At 40.9% G+C, this 20616-nt stretch overlaps 1 protein-coding gene and 2 long non-coding RNA genes across 7 annotated transcripts in view; 1 reads left to right on the top strand and 2 right to left on the bottom strand.

The window, feature by feature from the left end:
- Window positions 1-20616, bottom strand: part of LOC143356654 (uncharacterized) — a 707545-nt gene that overhangs the window by 521458 nt on the left and 165471 nt on the right. The window contains exon 2 of one of the 2 annotated variants that reach the window (XR_013082715.1): window positions 7833-8438. This is a non-coding gene — a long non-coding RNA (uncharacterized LOC143356654). Of the gene's footprint in view, window positions 1-7832; window positions 8449-20616 lie in introns of those variants that run through there. The other variant, XR_013082714.1, reaches the window with a different exon arrangement.
- Window positions 1-20616, top strand: part of Amph (amphiphysin) — a 271285-nt gene that overhangs the window by 155953 nt on the left and 94716 nt on the right. The gene's annotated exons all lie outside the window — the stretch shown is intronic.
- LOC143356219 (uncharacterized) lies at window positions 9364-10637 on the bottom strand. Its single transcript, XR_013082632.1, has 2 exons — window positions 10446-10637; window positions 9364-9879 (listed from the first exon to the last, which is right to left on the bottom strand). It is a non-coding gene; the product is annotated as an uncharacterized LOC143356219 (long non-coding RNA).

Genomic DNA, 20616 nt, shown 5'->3' with positions numbered 1-20616 from the left:
CGTACGCGAGATTTGCCGTCTATCAGAATCGTGGACGTGGAAATATGTACCCGGACCACTAAATCCAGCCGATCTTCCGTCGCGCGGATGTCAAGCTAAACAGTTACTCGATTCGCGCTGGTGGGAGGGGCCTGATTGGTTGCGCGGACGTCAGCAAGATTGGCCAAGTATAAAGGGCAAAATTGACGAAAGTGAGGTAAATAGTGAGCTAAAAAAGTCCGCCGAGATCTCAATGCTTAATGTCAAACACATAGATGTAAGCTTGGTAAATAGATTTTCATCGTATAACAAGCTAATAAGATTTTTTAGTATTATGCTGAGATTTAAGAAATTTTTGAGAAAAGAAAGCATAAAAGAGAGATATTTGACATATAAAGAGATCTACGAAACAGAAGTAAAACTATTAAAATGTTTGCAAAAAGAAATGTTCTCAGCAAAAAAGGACCCAAAGTTGTCTGCCATTAAAGTTTTCAAGCACACCGATGGGCTATTACGACTAAAAACAAGGATAATAGAACGGGATGACAGTTTTCCTTTTCTGTGCCCAATATTATTAGACAACAAACACGAAGTGGTAGAGTTACTGATTCGTGAGACACACGAGAACATGAACCATGCTGGGGTACAATCAGTAATGTGCCAATTAAGGGAAAAATATTGGATAATTCAGATGCGCAAAACTGTACGACGAATTATTTTAAAATGCGTCATTTGTAAACGACAATGCTCCAAGCCGATGAAAGCAAGTCCAGGAGCGTTACCGCTAAATCGCGTAAGGGACGCGGCGGTTTTCGAGGTTACAGGCGTAGATTTCGCGGGACCACTATATTTGCGAGGACAACAAAAGGCCTGGATATGCTTATTCACATGCGCCGTATATCGCGCGGTACATTTGGAGCTTGTCCCATCTTTGTCGACGGCAGCATTTTTAGATGCGTTAGATAATTTTATCGGTCGTCGCAATCGACCCTCCGTCATTTATAGCGATAACGGCACAAATTTTGTAGGAGCCAACAGCGCTTTTGAAAAGCTGAATTGGGATATTATCGCTAAGACCAGTTCAGCTAAGCGTATACAGTGGATTTTTAATCCACCAACGGCAGCGTGGTGGGGAGGTTGGTGGGAGCGATTGATAGGAATGGTCAAAGTTATTCTACGCAAAGTGCTTAGAAAATCATGCCTCACGTACGATCAAATGTATACCGTCCTAGTCAACTGCGAGCGTACGATTAATTCGCGGCCTTTAACATACGTTTCGGATTCACCGGATGACCCAAAACCTCTCACACCTGCGATGTTTTTGAACGAAGTAAGAGAATCTGAATGTCCAGATATAGATCTTTTTAGAAAAACTGACCTGAATCGAGTTCTTAGACGTAAACAAGAGATAATAGAACATCTACGTCAACGTTTTCGTACAGAGTACCTCAGCCAGTTAATTTTCAAAAGTAACGTGAAAGAAACCCGCACAATAAAACTGGGGGATATTGTCTTGATCGGTGACGATAATCGCAAGCGGATCGACTGGCCGCTGGCCAGAATAGAAGAATTGATCGGAGGTCGCGACGGTACAGTTAGGGTAGCGATTTTAAAAACCAAAGATGGCATATTAAAGAGACCGATACAGCGAATTTACCCGTTAGAGATCGAACGGAGTGATATAAACGGGAAAGATATGCGTGAAGTTTTGTTAAACGAGCAAACCATTCGTGACGGCGACAACGAAAAAAACCGCGAGGCTCAACCTACTTATAATATCGAAAACGTTGTTAGGACTCGAAGCGGGCGTATTATTCGAAAACCCGATTATTATGTTTCGTGAAGATTATCCCAAGCGGAACTCCATGTATTTTCATTTTATGTTGTTTAGTAGGTATTCCGTTTTATGTCTTAAGCGATTTATGAACGTCATTCAGCGAAAGCGTATTGAGTCCAGGACTCAAGGTGGGAGGATGTGAGAAATGCACGTGCATTTACAAGCGGCACAGATGGCCCCTCGACTATCTAGCATATTTTTCCGAACAGGCCTTCCCTTTTTTCCGCCGTTTGCTAAATGACTACGGAAAAGGAGGCCATAAAATGGTAAACGAAGGCCCCGAACGGACAGAGTGGGTCCTAATACATGTGCAGGCCATCCGTGCAATTGGCACTACCCTTGGCCTGCGCCAGTCGAGGGGGCCATAAATTAAGAGGCCCATTTTAGGGTACCGTAAACGCGCTGCTCCGGGAGTATACTTTTTAGAAGTGCACTAAAACGACTTGAGGGAGTGACTTTCTCCTCCACGGATCAAGAAGACCCTCCTCCCCCAAGTCGCCTAACGAATAGGGATGATTTTTCCCCCGTTAGCGGATACCTCCGCCCAGTCAATTTTTGTATAAATAGAGCTGACCCCGCAGCAGAAAGTTAGGATTCAAGCATTCGGACTGTAGAAGTATTTTCGGTGTGTCGAGATTTTTAGTGCTCAAGTATACGCGACACGCTGACATCGACGGTTGTAATTTCGGTCCGGATATAATTAATAAAGTCTTGTTTCTTGTCTATTCGGAATCCTCGACTGTTTTGTGAAGTGTCCTTTCTTTACTCTCACCGTTCCTTTAATAAAAACAACAAGAACATTATTTGTTGCCCTATGATTCCACACCACAAATTAATGGACCATGGACATTTGATGGTCAATTTCTCGTAGCCAGTGAGCATTTCGTACTAACCAATAATGCATGTTATGTAAATTAACACACTCAGTGCTGGTAAAAGTAGCCTCATCGGTAAATAATATTAAGGAGAAAAAAAGTGGATTGATTTGCAGCTACTCTTGAGCCCATCCACAAAATCTAACACGATTTACATAATCCATGTCACGTAATTCCTGGTGAAGGCTAATATGGTACGGATGATATTGGTTACAAGTGAGAATTCGTGATGCACTACTTTTGCTGACTTCAGATTCGCGCTGAATCTGACGTACACTGATATGAGGATTATGATGTACCATTGCAACAACATTAATTTCATTGTCTTCATCACTACATGAACGAGACTTCCAGTTTCCTTTAATTTTTTACGCAATCTATCAAAAATGTGTGAAGGGCATATGCGGTTTGCATATCTTTCACCGTATAAATTTCGAGCCACAATTGCGTTTCTCTTACTTTCTCCATAAATTAGAAGCATTTTTAATTGTTCTTCGAATGAAAATTTCATATTGACTATTTTACATTTGACGTAGGGAGCATATCCTTGAATATGTTCCATAATGAAAGTAATAGGCTGAAAACAGTCAAATATCTCAACAACGGTAAGTTTTTGGACAAATACACTTTAGTACCTCTATACTCAGAATACGCCAATCTATCGAAATCGAGTATAAAAAATTGGACATTCCATTTAAAAAAACAAAGGTGACCTCTGTATCTTCTCTACGCCTCCACTTGCAAGAATATCATGTATAGTGTATACCATATTATGTAGTCTCTTAAACCCTACAACTTCTGTACGTAACATTTTCTCGTATTGTTTGAAATAACCAAGATATTTAAGTGGACAGAGTTCGTGGAACACACTGTATATGTATATTCTTCTTGTGTTTTAAGAGTCGACTACGTAAGTATATTAAAAAAAAACGGACAGGGATCCACTTTACTACAAGTCATGCACAAACCGACTGGAGCCGTTTTTGCATGATAATAGAAAAATAAAGATAATAGAGAAAGTTTAATATCGGTCACATGACTTTGTCCACATTTATTAAAAAACTAAAAGTCGGTCAAGAGGCCACATTATAAAATACGTAAAATCAACTCCATCTGCGATTTTAATGAATCGTATGATGTGCGTTTTTAAAGGCTATAGCCGGGTTTGGATGTCAAATCTGCCTTAAAAGGTATTTTATTCTAATTTACGTCATTCGATAGCCTACCAAAAAAGATATATTGTGACCCTACGTGACATTAAATCTTAAACATAGTATCCCTTTCGTTTTCAAGGTATATAAACCCGTTCATTCTCATCCTCTTCGGTTCAGTAGTCGATCAGTAATCGTGCAGTCATGTCGCGTTACACGCATCAGAGTAAATTTTAGTGAGATCGGGTTAAAGTTCCTTTCAAATTGAATCAAATCGTAACCGTATAGATTCCGTTCGTTCGGTATATATTCTATTTGGCATTCAACAATCGCTATCTAACCCCTCATTGCCCGTGCGTCAACACCGTGCATCATAGGTAACAATTACTCCAATTGTACACCCACTGAATTCACTCGCGACACAAACAACAACACTTGTAATTATTTCAATTCAGAATATTTTTGTCTTGTTTGTTAACTCGCGTAATCTACAACCCTTAATTATTGCCTAATATCCTAATCTAATAATTGAACGTTCCCAAACGATATAATCTTACCGCTCGGATTGTATCAATTAAATTATATATAAGTTACGAGGCTTACTAATCTTAAATTCAAATCAATAAAGATTTCTCCAACTTAGTGGCTCCCCGGTTTCGCATTGGGTGCGTCCACGAAAACTATACCATCCTAGCGGATTCCTGATTTTGTATTGGGTTCTTCCGCATCCTAGCAGCTCCCTGGTTTCGCATTAGGCGCGTCTGTGAGTTATCAACCTCCTAGCGGATTCCCAGTTTCGCATTGGATTCATCCGCGCTCTTATACAATCTCCTTTCGTAACGGGTTCGCCGCGTGTCTCTCATGGTGACTCCCCGATTTCGCATTGGGTGCGTTCACGACGTCAACTATCCTAGCGGCTCCCCGATTTCGCATTGGGTACGTCCGCGTACCTAACTAACAAATTGAAACCATATTCCAGGGGTAATAACCCCCTCACCGGCCTCTCGCGTTGCTCGCAGCCCTGGCTCGTAACAAAATATAAAATATAAATTATAAAATTACATTGTTACGAGCCAAGGGCTAGAGCAGTATATGCGTGGACCGAGGCTTGCTCACTTCCGCAGAAATAGGTTGTCGTCGACTAGCCGATGCCTATTTCATCACCGGGTTGCCCACTACAATAGGATGGGTAAGCAGAAGGTTTTCGGAAATCGGCCCTCGTAACGTTTAAAGATTACACTGTCCAACACCAAAAAAATTTTGCAATACCTGTTGGGTGATTCTTATACTCTTTGTCATCCTAAAACCGAATCTGAAAGTAGAATTGCTCAATCACGCAACGTTTTCGAAAAGTTTTGGTTTTTGTAAAAATGCCCGATTTTGATACGAAACGACGTGTTACGCAAAAACTAAACACGCGAGAAAGTTCAAATTTGAGTCAAGAGATAGAGGGGACTCTCCTCTACATATTCATATAGTCAATTATATTTTTATGTACTTCGTAATAGTTGTAAATGGTTGTTAAAGTTTGAAAATGTGCCGACGCGGGTACTTTGCACGCTCTATTTTTGTATTTATGTGAAAAATCCTTTATCTAGCAGGAATTTACTATACAGGAATGCATTCTACAGACATTTCTGGTAAAGAAACCATTCACGAAAAGTATTTGGTTCCCTTAATGTACGAGAAGGATCAGAAAATGTTAATTGACAGCGTGTGCGCGACGTGTTCGCGCCAGACGGCCATTGCAGCCTTTTCGCGACTCGCCAGGGCCGTCGCTATGCGTAGTCGACGTTGGTACCACTCAAGTATGTCTTTGCTTACTATGCTTAATTAAATACATTTTTTTTTGTCTTTTTGGGTGCCAATCATTACAAAAGATTTTAAAAATACGAGTTATATTCACATTTCATTGTGGAAATGCTTAATAAAGAAAATTGACCGCAGCAATGCGGTGACTGGAAAATTTTATTTTCAGTAATTGTTGTCTTATCTTTATAATTGTAATACCAATGGACATTCAAGATTCTTCCGATTAAAATAAGTCCAAACACTATGTAAATGGGACTATTTTTATCGATTTTATTGATCGAAGTACATAATTAAGACATAGATCGCTCTATATTAAATCGATAAAATCTCGCATTAATAGCTCCTAAAAAAAAAAATTAATAACTCCTAAACTAATACATTTTCGATCTAACACCATTAATATTTTTTTAAAGAGCATATCAATATCTGTCAGTTGATGAAAAAAAATACAATTTTATTAAAAAAGTTTAAATGCTTTCAATTATTTACTCAGCAAAAAGTTAGTAATAATCTCTCTTTGACAGAAATCGCTATTCGAAAATTCGTATGCTTCTTTCATATTTTCGGCCCAATTATGCTGAATAATTTTTCACAGTCCTCATAGGCCATCTCACAAAATTTTTGAATACTGTTTCGTTTTTTAATAAATCATTTATTAAACATATTCCACCAGAAATGTTTTTTTTTTAAGGAAATTTCTCTTTGCCAGCATTGTCGCTTCCTTTTTTTCTCAACACTATCTTGTATTATTAAATATGTTGCTAATACAAGTAAAAGATCTTCAGACATATTTTGTAATTTTCGTGTATGCACCGAGCAAGGTCTACAACGAACTGCCCGTAATCTCCAAGCGAACGAACCTGGAACTGCTGGCGAACAGCAATGTGAATACGATGCAGTTTCTGTTGACGAGCATCTAACGAATAGTCGTCCTCACTGTGGACCCGGCATTATTCTCCCTGCGTTTTCCGTGAGAAAATGCATTACGCATACCCCGACTCCCTGGGGGAAGCCAGGGTTATGTGGGACTATCCTCGGGGAGGGAGACTACCCCCGTCTCCGGAGACTACCCACTAAAAACTCACGCCCACCTAAGCTTAAGGAGAGGTGCCTGGATCACACGAGTACTCAACAGGACCTCTCCCAGCTATCATACTACCCGGAGGGAGGGGTTAGCCTCCCCCACTACTTACTCTATAAGACCCCAGACGGAGGGACCCGCCCGGTGTCCCCATCCTTGGAGCCGTCAGATTGGGCTTCCTAAACCCCACGCTCGGTCCACCCACGGCTCCCGGCGCCTTCGTGCCCCACACGGAGCGGGTAACCCGAAGATCCCCGCCCCGGCCGGGGCAAGAAGATGCCGCTATAAGCAAGCACGCCCCGACCCCTCCCACCCCACCCCCACGTGTCCCCATCAAACTACGCTGTTAGGGGGGATGGATCGACACCTCCCCACACCAAGAGTTAACTCGGGGGTCGTTGAATTCTCGCGGGGAGGAATTATGCTCCCCACCAGCGGCCGAGGTCAGCTCGCACAACGGCACCCTGAATCCACACACGCCCCCCCCCCCCTCTGGGGAAAACGTAGACGCGGGGTAGCCCCCCTCGTGGGGACACAAGGTGACGCATGGGTGTCCCCTGCGCCTTCATGTCCAACGCCCCCGTCCCAGAGGGGGGCACACACCCATACCCTCCTAGCCGAGTCCGGGTCTCTCTCCCGGGCCCGCTCAGCGGCCTCCTTGTGCGCCATTACGACTTTGCAGAAGGCCGCCGTCTACGACCTCTCGCTCGTGGTTATGTGGTCGATCATGGCCGCGAGCGAGAGGTCCCACCATTCCACTACGACTCTCAAGACACGGCGCACAGTGGTGCCAAGGCGGCAAAAAATCCTTTTTATAAATTTTCAATTTTTATAAAAAAAAATTATTTTTGTATAGCCTAATAGGGCGTGCATGATGTGCCAAAGTCAGATTCTTGAAAAAAAAAATTTTTACGGAGATATACGCATGGTAAATAACCATTTCCTCGCTCCTGGGAATTTATCAGTTTTCAGTGCGATAGTTACATAATTACTCCACCTATAATTGAATACTTAGGGGTCTAAAAATCATATGGGTTATTGCAAATGGCTTCAACTATTAACTGGCAAAAAAAATGTTCCAAAAAAAGTTGTTTAACATTAAGGTCCAGTTTTCCCAGGTGGCCTTGATCCGCCACAATGTGCGTGCCGTGTGCGTGTGCCATGGTGTGCCGCACACAACGCTAGATCGTACAAGGTTGCAAGGGTTCGGGAGGCGGCGATTTATGGCTCGATAATGCAAAGATGGGGCATGTCAGTGGTCAAAAGCGGTAGATGAAGGATAAATCTAGAGCGCTCGCCACAAGGCAGGTCCTACTTTTGCGTTGTCGAGCAACATTTTGCATTATTCGGTCGCATGATGCCTGTCAGAGAGGCATTCGAACGAAGCTTCGGCAGCGCCGTTGTTTGCGTTGTCGGCCACGCGTGCTCAGATCGCCTCTCTGATAGGCATCATGCGACCGAATAATGCAAAATGTTGCTCGACAACGCAAAAGTAGGACCTGCCTTGTGGCGAGCACTCTAGATTTATCCTTCATCTACCGCTTTTGACCACTGACATGCCCATCTTTGCACTATCGAGCCATAAATCGCCGCCTCCCGAACCCTTGCAACCTTGTACGATGTAGCGTTGTGTGCGGCACACCATGGCACACGCACACGGCACGCACACTGTGGCGGATCAAGGCCACCTGGGAAAACTGGACCTTAAGTAATATGGACTAACCTGAAGCCCCTTTGCGTTACGCTCATTTTTTATTTATGGAGGAATACAAAAAATCCTTTGAATAGCTTCAATCTGGAACTAATCGTTTTGGCAAGTCATAATATTGATTTAGCTATGTGCAAAAATTCATGAGATACTTCGAGATGCTTTCGCCGCAATTTAAGGGGGGCGGACCGAACCTGATCCCGACAAAATAATGATTGTCACGCTATGAAAGAACGGCCGCTAGAAGAAGCTAAATAGTAACATTTCTCTCCAGTAGGGGAGCTAGGAACGTTTTCCACAGTTCAGTATCGAGCAATATACTGTATTGGATCCCTCCGTCGAACATACTGTGACTCGGTCGACTAACCTCTTCTCCTCGGCAATCTCCTATTCCTGTCTCTTAGACAATTTCTCAAATTCTCAATAAAGTTTTTTTTTTTGCCTTTCCCTATATTTTAAGTAAATATCTTCAGAGTCTCAAATAGCCGATCCCAGGTTAACAGTGCCTCAACAAGATCATTCATCGGACGCCTGGGCCCATGTGGCCCTAGGCTTGAGTGAAGCCATCATGACTTCCAAAAGTTCTACTCCCATGGGAACAGGCACGGCTGAATCTAACTCAAGTAATAAGAGAAAATCTGTAGACATGTTTCCCCCATCCCCTGGAATAGTAGGTAAGATTCAGGATAAAACGTCAGACTCTTCCTCTGCGAAGAGAAGATGCGAGCCTCCCATAGTCAATCTTTATCCATCTTCACATAAAGGCCCGGCTTTTGTCTCCGCTATATTTGACAAAAATACGGTGAAAGAAAGGAATTCCCAGAATGCCCTTATGCTGGCCAAAGCTCTGAATAAAGTCAACCAAGGGGTAGAGGAAATCAGACCGGAAGGGTTTGGAAGGTTTTCAATCAAATTTAAAATTATTGAAGCAAACCAATTTATTAAAACTAACAAACCAGATCTTGAAGGGGTAAACACTTTTATACCCAAATTCAGGACTACCAGAAGAGGTATCATCAAAGGCTGGTCTACTGATTGCGAATTAGAAGACATAATTAATCACTCTGACTCTCCAGTTCCTATTCTGAATGCACGTAGGCTTAATAGGAGAATTAAAGACTCTCCAAACGGGAATTGGTCGTGAGTTCCAAGTGAGTCAGTCGTTCTTACCTTTGAGGGTACCGTATTACCAGACAATATTAAATTATACAACCTCATTCTCGCACCGGTCGAACTTTACATTGAACCTATCAAAATCTGCTACGGTTGCTTTAAATTTGGTCATACCAACAAATTCTGCCGGAGTCCAAAAATATGCAGAAATTGCGGGTCAGTAGGTCATAACCTATTGGATTGTCCAAATAAGGATTCACCATCCTGCGCACACTGTAAGGAAAATCACCCTACTCTTCATCCAGACTGTACTGCCCTGAAATCTAAGAGAGAAATTAACACAAAAATGAATTTATTAAACATTAGCTTCTTCGAAGCCCGTCAACTAGTTTTGGGTAACTCCAGGATTTCTTCCAGATCTCAGTTTGCAGCGACCAAAGAAAATTTCCCCCCACTTAAAATTAAAAGTCAAGCAGATATCGTTAACTTCAAGTCAATTGGCGGTCAACAAAGCCCTTCTTCCTCTCCCTCCGTTTGGACTCAGTCCACTCCCTCCATCTCCCCAATAAACTCCACCAGAAAACCCCCTAATCTATCCTCCAGTCTTCTCAATGCATCCAGATCATGCTCTTCAATGAAGGATTATTCATCCAAACCGATTCAGTCCTCCTCTTCCCCCTCTGCACTTATCAATAAAAAATTGCCTAATTCTCCCTTATCCTCCTCCCTTCCTCCATCTTCATCCACACCTTCTACCTCGAACTCAACTCTCGATTTACAGCCTCCCCCAAACAGAAAAATCACTCAGGTCTCAATTAAACAATATAAGCCTTCTATATCGTTGAAAAAAACACTGAATGTAAGATAGTCTTAGCAGCATGTTACAGACCCCCTTTCGGTAGATTATCCACTGCCCACTGGGACTCCTTTGTCCAAAATATCAAAGACATTGGTCCGTTTTTAATAATGGGGGACTTCAATGCTCACCACCCAGAATGGAATTGCTCCAAAATAGATGGACCGGGCAGAAACCTTCTTCAAGCGATTGACAACCACAACATAGACATATTGAACTATAACCTATCCTCCCGCTATGATATGCGTAACAACTCCTCAAGCAATCTTGATCTTACACTGGCCCCTAGAAGTCTCTCAGATTCCCTGTTCATAACACAGGAAGAAGATCCACTCGGTTCTGACCACTTTCCTCTTCTCATCAAACTTAAAACCTCTAGACACCTTTACTCCAAGTTAACCAACAGATTATCCTCCACAAGAACCGACTGGGAAAAATATAGTAACCTTATGGATACCCACATTGAGTCAGCTCTTCGTCAAGGAGAAACTTCAGTTCTTGAGAATTACACCTGGTTTTCAGAATGTATGAGAGACTCTATTCTCGAATGTTCCCCTCGCAGGAAGCATGTCCTCAACCACCTTCACAGGAATCCTGTCCCATGGTGGGACCCAGAATGTGACAAAGCGGTAAGACTGAGAAAGGCTCTTTTCAAAAAATGGAAACACCAGTCCTCCTCTCTGAATTGGGCTAACTACAAAAGACAAGTAGCCATCACCAAGAAGCTCCTTCAAAAGAAAAAAAGAGATAATTTTAGAGACTTTGCTTCCAGCCTATCACATAGGACCTCTATATCTCATCTATGGAACCACATAAAGATTTTAAAAAACAAATGGACTCTTACGAGAAGCACAGAAGTTGTAGACTCAGATTTCATCAACCTTCAAAAAAAGGTGGCTATAAATAAAATATCCCCGCCGTGGGTCCCTGTCAATCCTTCAATCAATCTGGTAGTCTCTCCTAATCAATTCTTGGACTCTCCTTTCAACTTAGTGGAATTCAACTGTGCAATAGAACGAGCCAACCCTAATTCATCTCCCGGTCTGGACGGATTAGATTATAAATCGATTAAATACCTTTCCACCAAATGTAGACTTTACCTGTTAGATATTTACAACGAAATCTTTCAATCAAAAAGGATACCAGAAGAATGGATCAGAAGCCAGATCCTGCTTATTAAAAAGTCAGATAATAAAAGTTTCCGACCCATTTCCCCGACATCTTGTATGTGCAAAATTATGGAAAGAATGATCAATAATAGATTACAGTGGTGGTGTGAAAATACCAATCGGATACCCCATTCCCAATCTGGATTCAGGAAAGGACGATCATGCATTGACAACATCTTTAACCTTTCTGCTTACATTAGAACAGGATTTGCTCTCAAACAAGTTACATCGGCTGCATTCCTAGATATCTGTTCGGCTTATGACAACGTTCAATAAAATATTCTTTTGAAAAAACTCTGTGAAATAGGTATTCCTATTAATACTCTGAGCTTTATAGCCAATTGGTCTTACTGCCGTTTTGCTAGCTCTCCAAGCTTCCAAGGAGTGAGGACAATATACAAAGGCCTGCCTCAAGGCGGGGTATTAAGCCCTTTGCTGTATAACCTTTACGTGGCCGATATATTTAAAGGTGTCCCTAAGGAAGTCCACATATCCCAGTTTGCTGATGACATCGCACTTTACTTTCGTAACTATGCTTTAAATGATGCTAAAAGATCTATCGAAAAGGCTCTGAAAGAGGTTAACAGAAATTTAGTTAAAATAGGACTCGATCTTTCTTTCGAGAAAACCAACTTTATGATTTTCAACAATAGAAATATGCCCATTGGCCGCACCCTTTTCCAAGTAGGTCAGCTCCTGATACCAGATTCAGACAATGTAAAGTTTTTGGGGATTCATCTAGATCCCAGGCTATCCTTCGAAACCCATATTCTCTATCTTCACAAAAGATGCTCCTCCACAATGAACATTATTAAATTTTTAAGAGGCGTTTGGTGGGGCGCCCACCCGGAAACTCTTATTCTTCTTTATAAGTCTCTAATCAGATCTAGACTTGATTACGCGGCTCATGTTTACTTCCCTAGCAATCTGTCATTGATCTCCAAACTTGAATCGATTCAGGCTCGCGCTATCAAACTGTCCCTGGGTCTCAGAATGTCATCTCCAACAAATGTTGTTCTATCTGAATCCAAAATTCCTTATCTTCAAAACAGAGCTTCATACCTAGGAAAATCCCATCTAACGAAAATCATCTCCAATGTCAACCACATCTCCAATACATATATCAAAAATCTATTGGAAGCTATTTCCTTAGACCCTAACAATTCGGCCCTTGGAAAGTCTAAGATCCTCGTTAAATGCATATTAGAAGCCCAAAATGTTAACGACATTTGTCACAAAGCTTCCGACTTTCCATGCATAACCTCATCTTATAATTCCACAACTTATCAAGCTCCGTGTGATCTCAACTTAGGTCGCATTTTACAAAGATCCCCAGCACCCAACACCGAATTCATTGAGTATGTTGGAAATCATTACAACAATCACCTATGCATATTTACGGATGGATCCAAAGTGGAAGGTGGGATATCGACAGGAGCAGCAGTTGTCTGCCTGGAGAAACAGACATATCTCCCTATTAGTATTAATCCGACAGCTTCTGTCTTCACAGCAGAGTGTGCAGCTATTTCTCAAGCCATAGACATCTTTTACTATAGCGAAAGGCCATTAGCAATCTGCTCAGACTCTCTCAGTGCTATAATAAGTCTTCAGAGCCCCATTATGAGCTCTAAAACAAATTTTCATATCGTAGACATTAAACACAAAATTATTGATTTGGCCTCTGCACACCACAATGACAAACATGTTACATTTATCTGGATTCCCTCTCATTGTGGGATACAAGGGAATGAATTAGCTGAGCAACTTGCTAAAGAGGCCACCAATAAGCCTCACTCACCCCTACACAAGATCCCCTACACAGATTTTAGAGATAAGGAAGATATGTGGAAAGAATTCTTGGCTCATCTTAGTTCAATATTTAATAACAAAGGTGTTCTTTATTGGCAAAAATTCTTCAAACCTCAAAAATCACCTTGGTATAGCGGTTACGATCTGCCAAGAGATTGTATAGTTCGATTTGGTAGAATGAGAACAAACCATATTAATACCCGAGAATCTCTGGCGAGATTTAAGATGGTTCCTGATTCATCTTGTGAGTGTTCTCATTCCGTTCAAGATATTGACCATCTCTTATGGCATTGTCCCCTGCGTTCTAAAGGAAGACAGGAAATGATTCAAAGTTTGATATCCACCGTCAATACCAATCCCGTTTCGATCGATATCTTCCTTAATAATGTAAATATAAAAGCCTTGTATATAATCAGAGACTTCTGTATGATTAACAATATCAATGTTTAACAGAGAGGATGTATTAGTTAGTATCTCTGAGTTAGTCTTTTTATAGTTGTTAATTTTTTATCATGTTTGTTAGTTAGTAAGAGTATGTTTTTATAAATGCGGATGTATGTATGTGTTTTCGTGCGCTTATGGATGTACACAGTTTTGCATTATATTATATGAATTATTTGATTAGATGTAGAAGTGACATTTCCAATTTTATAATTAATTAGTCTTAGGTCAATATTTTTTGAATGTATGCGGATTAATTGATGTATGAGAGGCGTATTGTCTGTTACTTATTATCAGCACTAATTTCTTTATGTATGTCAGCTGATAGGCCAGTTCTGGCCTAATGCGTAATAAATAAAAAAAAAAAAAAAAACATACTGTATTGGTAAAACAGAGGAAGAGAGAATGTACGAACGTACGACAACGTGGATGGCGCTGTCGTAGCTTCGTTGTGGGGCGGCGGCACGGTGGCGCGTATGTTGCGCGTTTGTGCGCCTGCGCCATGTTGCATACTCTTGGGACGAGTCACGTTCGTCGTGAATTCGCTCTCTCGACGCTTGTCCGTAGTACGAGTTAAGGTCGATGCACATCTCACCGGCCCGGCCGGCCGGCTCAAAATTATAACCCTGGTTTTGGCCCTAGCGTTTACTAGCGGCAACCGTGTCAGACTTTGGAACCGAATTTCTTCTCTGGCCTCTCGACCCTTTCCAGATGGCCTTTCGAGAGCGCGTTGACAGTTCCCTGCTGTGCGTGGCACAAAAAAAAAATGTTTTTAGGGGCTCCACAGCTCCTTAGGTAATCTATCCGTACCTCTCCTTTACAACACCATGGAAATAGGAAACGTTCCTGGCACTTAGTGAAACAGCATCGCACATCCTTATACAGGGTGGTCCACGCAATTGTTTCAAGTCATAACTCCGTTATTATTGCATTTACGAAAAAATGATAAAGGAGAAAGATAAATGGTTCGAAGAGCACTACATCTGTAGGCCTTTAAATTTTTTTAAGATGCTGCAGTGCATGTGCAATTAACAATTGCATCATTTCTTTAAATAGAATAGATTCTTCCTTTCATTCTACGTAAAAAATGATTAGGGTACCATGGCAAAAAAATTATTAGATCTCGAGATATTTTCAAAAAATGTCTTTATTGAAGAAGATACTCAAACACTTCATAACTATGTTGTAAAGGTAAACACCCTTTCGACATTGTTATCATAACAGAAACCGATTTGTACGAGTGAGCATTTCATAATTCAGTAGCAAGTCACGTATCGTAACTCGAGTACGAAAACTAAGATTTTGAAAAAGTGTAGCTGTATTTCACTAAATACAAGAAAATGTATGACATTTTTTGAAAATATCTCGAGATCTAATAATTTTTCACATTCAACATGTGTTTTTGATTCACAAGAAAAATTACCTGCCTATTTAAAATACGACAGATGTTCCCCTCAAACCCAACAAATGGTAGCTCGAACCTATAGCTCCGAAAGGGAGTACCGTATTATTAATTATTCTGGTAGCTTTTTCCTAATAACGCTCAAATTCCTTAACAAAGTATTCCCCATCTATTACCACGAGGGACTCTGAAATGTTCTAGTTAGCAGCTTTTGAAATAAATAATGACGAATTGTTTCACCGCACAGATTGTCAGATGATATTCTTTCTTTTTCGTTAGCGTGGTAATAAATTGTTATTTCGTTTGTTACAACGTTCAAATTCCTTAACAAGATCTATTACCACGAGGAACTCAGAAAAGTTCTGGTTGATAGTTTTTTAAATAAATACAGCGTGTTCATTCTGTCTTCGTACTGCCACGCTACGAGCCGGCCGACTAGCCTGCGAACATTCTCGTCGAGAATGCTAGCCGGCTAGCCGGACGGCTCTAGCATTGGGCAGCGAACCCCTGGGGTTCTGGTAGCAGAGGACACGCTGTGCCTTTGTTCCGAGCCTCTCGAACCCTCTCTAATAGCTGTCCCGGACCCCAAAATGCTTATAAACGGGGAAAAAACGGCCGGTCGGCCGGCCGGTGAGATGTGCATCGACCTTTAGACGTGCCACATAGCTGCTTCCTAAACGATTATATTTTGCCGTGCCGGTCGATTCTGTGTATCGTCCCGATTCTTGTCGAAGATCGCGACCGACCGCCGGTGCTCTCAATAAATACTGTTGACGTTACCGTTCTCCCGTGTGTGTTACTTGCGCGGTGTGGGCCACGCGAACGTAACCTCTTCTTCCGCCGCGACCACGTGGCGAGTCCATCTTGGACGATTGCATTGCGAACGTTCTCGTCCGGGAACGTGTGGCCTTGGCCACTGGTGACCCCGAGAACTCGCTTGCTGCGAGTTTCGTCTCTACGGTCCCCACGAATCGTGGAGGACCCGCGTTTCGCCATAAAAATCCCCACATCGTTCGAATAGCCGTGCCGCGGCACACTCACACACCGCCTGGTCGGCGTGTACGTGTGCCTACGCCGATCGCAAGGGTCCGGGATGCCTTGAAATATTTCCCAATAATGCAGAGACGGGACTTTTCCATAGTGAAAAGAGCTAGATAAAAGTTCAATCTAGGCGGGAAAGTTCCTCAGCAGTCCTACTCTTGCATCATTGGGAAATGGTTAGCAATATTCGGCAGCATGTCGTTTGTCAGGGAGGCTATGGGAACTGACACGGCGGCACACTCACACACCGCCTGGTCGTTGTGTACGTGTGCCGACGGCGATCGCAAGGGTCCGGTATGCCTCGAAAAATTTCCCAATAATGCAGAGACGAAGGAGAGGGTAGTTTTAGGAGAGAGAGAGAGAGAGAAAGAGAGAGAGAGAGAGAGAGAGACAATTTTCACACTGCTCATTGCAATATTGAAGCTTACAGACAAATTTTGTGATCGGATTTGAAGTCAGCGTGATAAAATCTACGAGAAAAGATGTACAGAATGTCAAGAAAAATCTAACCGTGCATGGCATTGGATAAATCACAATTTTGTTTAAATATTCCAAGTTTATTTTCAAAGTTAAAACATGTTTGTACCATAGTCTCTCTATTTTTCCCTTATTTTGCAATATTTTAACTTCTAAAAAAAATCATAGCTCTATCTCATTTCTATCGAAAGTTCTTTGATTTTGACAGAAATTTCGTCACTTTGTCAAATATAGTGTTACGAGTATCGATATGTTACGATATCGAGACATCGCGCCGAATGGTCTTCATTGTATCGTCGTCACTAAGACGACGCGGCTAACTTCTCGGTTTTATATATTGTATACATATATAAAACTTTGGAAAATGCTATAAACATATATATATATATATATATATATATATATATATATATATATATATATATTATTCAAGTTTATTTTACGTTTAGTCTTTAGTTGTAAATTTGTATTTGTTTGTTTCTTGTCTTCAGATTTGACATCTAAAGCAAAAAAAATTGATAAATTTTGTTTAATTTTTTATGCGCTTCGTGGCATAAAATTTCATTTTGAATATAATTTTCTTTCTGACAGGAAGTAAATTTCGGCTCATTTTCTTTTTAAAAGAAGTCGTGGTAACATATGTATAAAATTATTATAATGTTAAGAATAAATTGATTCAATTTAATATAAATCAAATGATTTCCTCAGCTTTTGCATACACGTGACCGCCGTTCGAGTTTAATTTCAAAGATATTAGCGAAAAACTGCAAAGGTAATGTGACAACGAGTCTTGCATATATCTACGCGCCCGTGGCAATGTACGTGTTAGCATGTGTTGGTCGGCTGAATCGGGCTCATGCAGAAATCAGTTTCACGAAACGCTTGTACAGGGTGTCAAAAAATTATATGTCACGACCACCATAGCGTGATTCTACACCTACGATTTGGTGGAAATTGACATAAAAAACTCCCCGCAAAATTGACCTTGACCTTGAAAATCAAGGTCAAAAAACAACAATTTTTTGTTTAATCGTGTTCTACTGGTCATAGCCATCAACTTTGTGAAAGAAACCATGGGTCGCATCTCAACAGTTCTCTTAAAAAATGATGTTGCATTTCTTATAATTTTTGCAGCTTCTTTATTTGTAAACTTTTTACATCCAGCGCCAATATTATATTGGCTTCTTGTATAAGTAAATAGCGTACTATCATACAGCGGGTACCATCAGTAAGCTATCTCGTTGGGTATGAAAGTATCATAATCATGATACTCCGATTTCCCTAACTACAGAATGAAAGAGAGAAGCTGCAAAAATTATAAGAAATTCAACAGCATTTTTTAAGAGAACGGTTGAGATGCGACCCATGGTTTCTTTCACAAAGTTGATGGCTATGACCAGTAGAACACGATTAAACAAAAAATTGTTGTTTTTTGACCTTGATTTTCAAGGTCAAGGTCAATTTTGCGGGGAGTTTTTTATGTCAATATTTTTTTTTTACCGATATGTCGTAGACACGACGTAGTTCCACAAAAAAATTTTAACCATTCTACAATTAGTTTTCTCTACTGAAAACTGACAAAAAAAAGGAAAAAGAAAAAAAAACAAGTCACAATTGATTTTCCTGATGAAAATGAGGTCAAATTCGAATGTAATCGAACAAGTGTCACTGATACGTAATGTTGCGATAAAAATTACAATTCCAAATGATGTCGTGTTTGGACTCATTTCGTTCGGGATAAGCTCTACAACTCATTCGTATTAACAATATTGTTCTGTTGAAAAACATAAAAGCGTAAATTGCCAATAATGCACGATTCTCCATCTGCATTGTAGGCTGTTAGTAGGTCGCTGGTCTTTGAAGTTCCGAGCTCGTAGAGTCGCGAGATATCGGTGTGAAACAACTACCAAACCAATTGCAAAACTTCTTCATTTTTCATTATTTCTTTATGGGACTTGCACCAACTAATTCGTGGCATTCTTCTGATTAAAATGACACTAAACGCGGTACAAATTGGACTGTATTTAATATTTTTCCAGCTCGACGAATAAACGGCGACGACGCCCGACGAGGACCGACGACCGCCGAACGACGAAGACCCAGCGACTGCCAAACGGCATACAATGTAAGCGGATGGAGAATCGTGCATTATTGGCAATTTATGCTTTTATGTTTTTCATCAGAACAATATTGTTAATACGAATGAGTTGTAGAGCTTATCCCGATAAAAATGAGTCCAAACACGACATCATTTGGACTGTCTTTGTAATTTTTATCGTAACATTACGTATCAGTGAAACTTGTTCGATTACACTCGAATTTGACCTCATTTTCGTCATGAAAATCCACTCCATTCGCTCGTCACAATTTTATGAGGATATATTGAAAAATCTAAAAATTTAAACTTTCATTCGTGCGCGATTCTCCATCCGCTTACATTGTATGCCGTTTGGCAGTCGCTGGGTCTTTGAAGCTCGGCGCTCGCAAAAGTTATTCGAAGATTTATTCGAAGCCTTCGAATAAAAGATACAGATAAAAAATGAAAAAATTATTCGAAGTTCGAATAAATCCGCTTCGAATAAAAAAAAAGTAGCTTTATTCGTCGGGTAAATTCTCGTCGAATAAAATTATTTATTCGATACTCGTCGAATAAAGATACTTTTTTTATTCGAACTTTCGAATAGCGAATAAAGATAAAGTATCTTTTATTCGAAATGTTATCTAAATAATGCCCAACTCAAAAGAATGTTCATAACGTTTACAACATCGCCGGTTGGCACAGCGGTTAGGTCGTCGGATTACGGAGCGGATACGCTGGGGTTCGAATCCCGTCGGTGGGAAAGTTTTTTTTCCATACGTACGTCATCTTTATTTTTTCAATTTCTTATACGGTTTATTCATGTGATTTTAATTACATTTTTTTAATGTTTTAAAAATATTGAGGTAACAACGATTTTTCTTTTTCAATGTTGCATTTATTCATAAGCAGAAACTAATACAGTGGCAAATATGTGGGAAAAGCGTGTTTTTTTACAAAGTGTGTGTGTGGGGTGGGGGGGGGTGGCGCATATTTGGGGCGCGTGAGGAGGGATTATGTTTTACTTCCGCGGTGCGGCGTCGATGGGTGGCGAAGGAGCGTCCTCCTCGTGGTGGACATCGTAAAGATAGAGCTAGGTCGTCCTCGCTTGGCTGCTCCTCTTCTTTGTTGTTGTTGTTACGGATGTGAGGGAGGTTTGAGGATAGTCTCCTTCCTTCAGTCTACATGATTCGTTTCTAGAAGTGACACAAAAACAAAATAGACAAAATGCGAAAAAAATTGGAATTTACTCGATAATGTAAAAGGTAAAATTGCATTGCTCTGCTTACATTGTGAGCTGCTGCTCCATCCATTGTCGGCTCGAAATCTGCGCAGTCTGGGACGACAGTCGGCCAGTGTTCCTCCATCGTCGCCTCGAAGAACAAACAGCTCAGATGAATCGAAAAAAAGAGAATAAACATAATGTTCAAAAAATTGGAAGCCACCTTGGAATATAAAAAGTAAAATTGTGTTGATCTACTTACATTGGTGATGCTCCGTCCATTGTCGCCTTAGAATCTGCATGGTGTAGGACAACTCATGGCCAGTATCGTCCATCATCGTCTCGACGAACAAACAGCCCACATGGTTCGAGAAACATGAAAATAAACAAAATTTGACAAAAATTATTTAGTATTTACACTGCTTGAGAATATAAAATCTAAAATTTCATTGCCGTACTTACATTGGGGGCTGATGCCCCATCCATTGTTGTCTCGGAATATTTTTTATATTTTTCATTATATTCAATCGCTGATATACATCAGCGATCCTGCACACTTATCTGCA

Source organism: Halictus rubicundus, chromosome 8 (genome assembly GCF_050948215.1).
Source record: "Halictus rubicundus isolate RS-2024b chromosome 8, iyHalRubi1_principal, whole genome shotgun sequence".
Taxonomy (NCBI): domain Eukaryota; kingdom Metazoa; phylum Arthropoda; class Insecta; order Hymenoptera; family Halictidae; genus Halictus; species Halictus rubicundus.
Note: the sequence above shows the minus strand (reverse complement) of the source record. Positions and strands in the feature narration are given on the sequence as shown.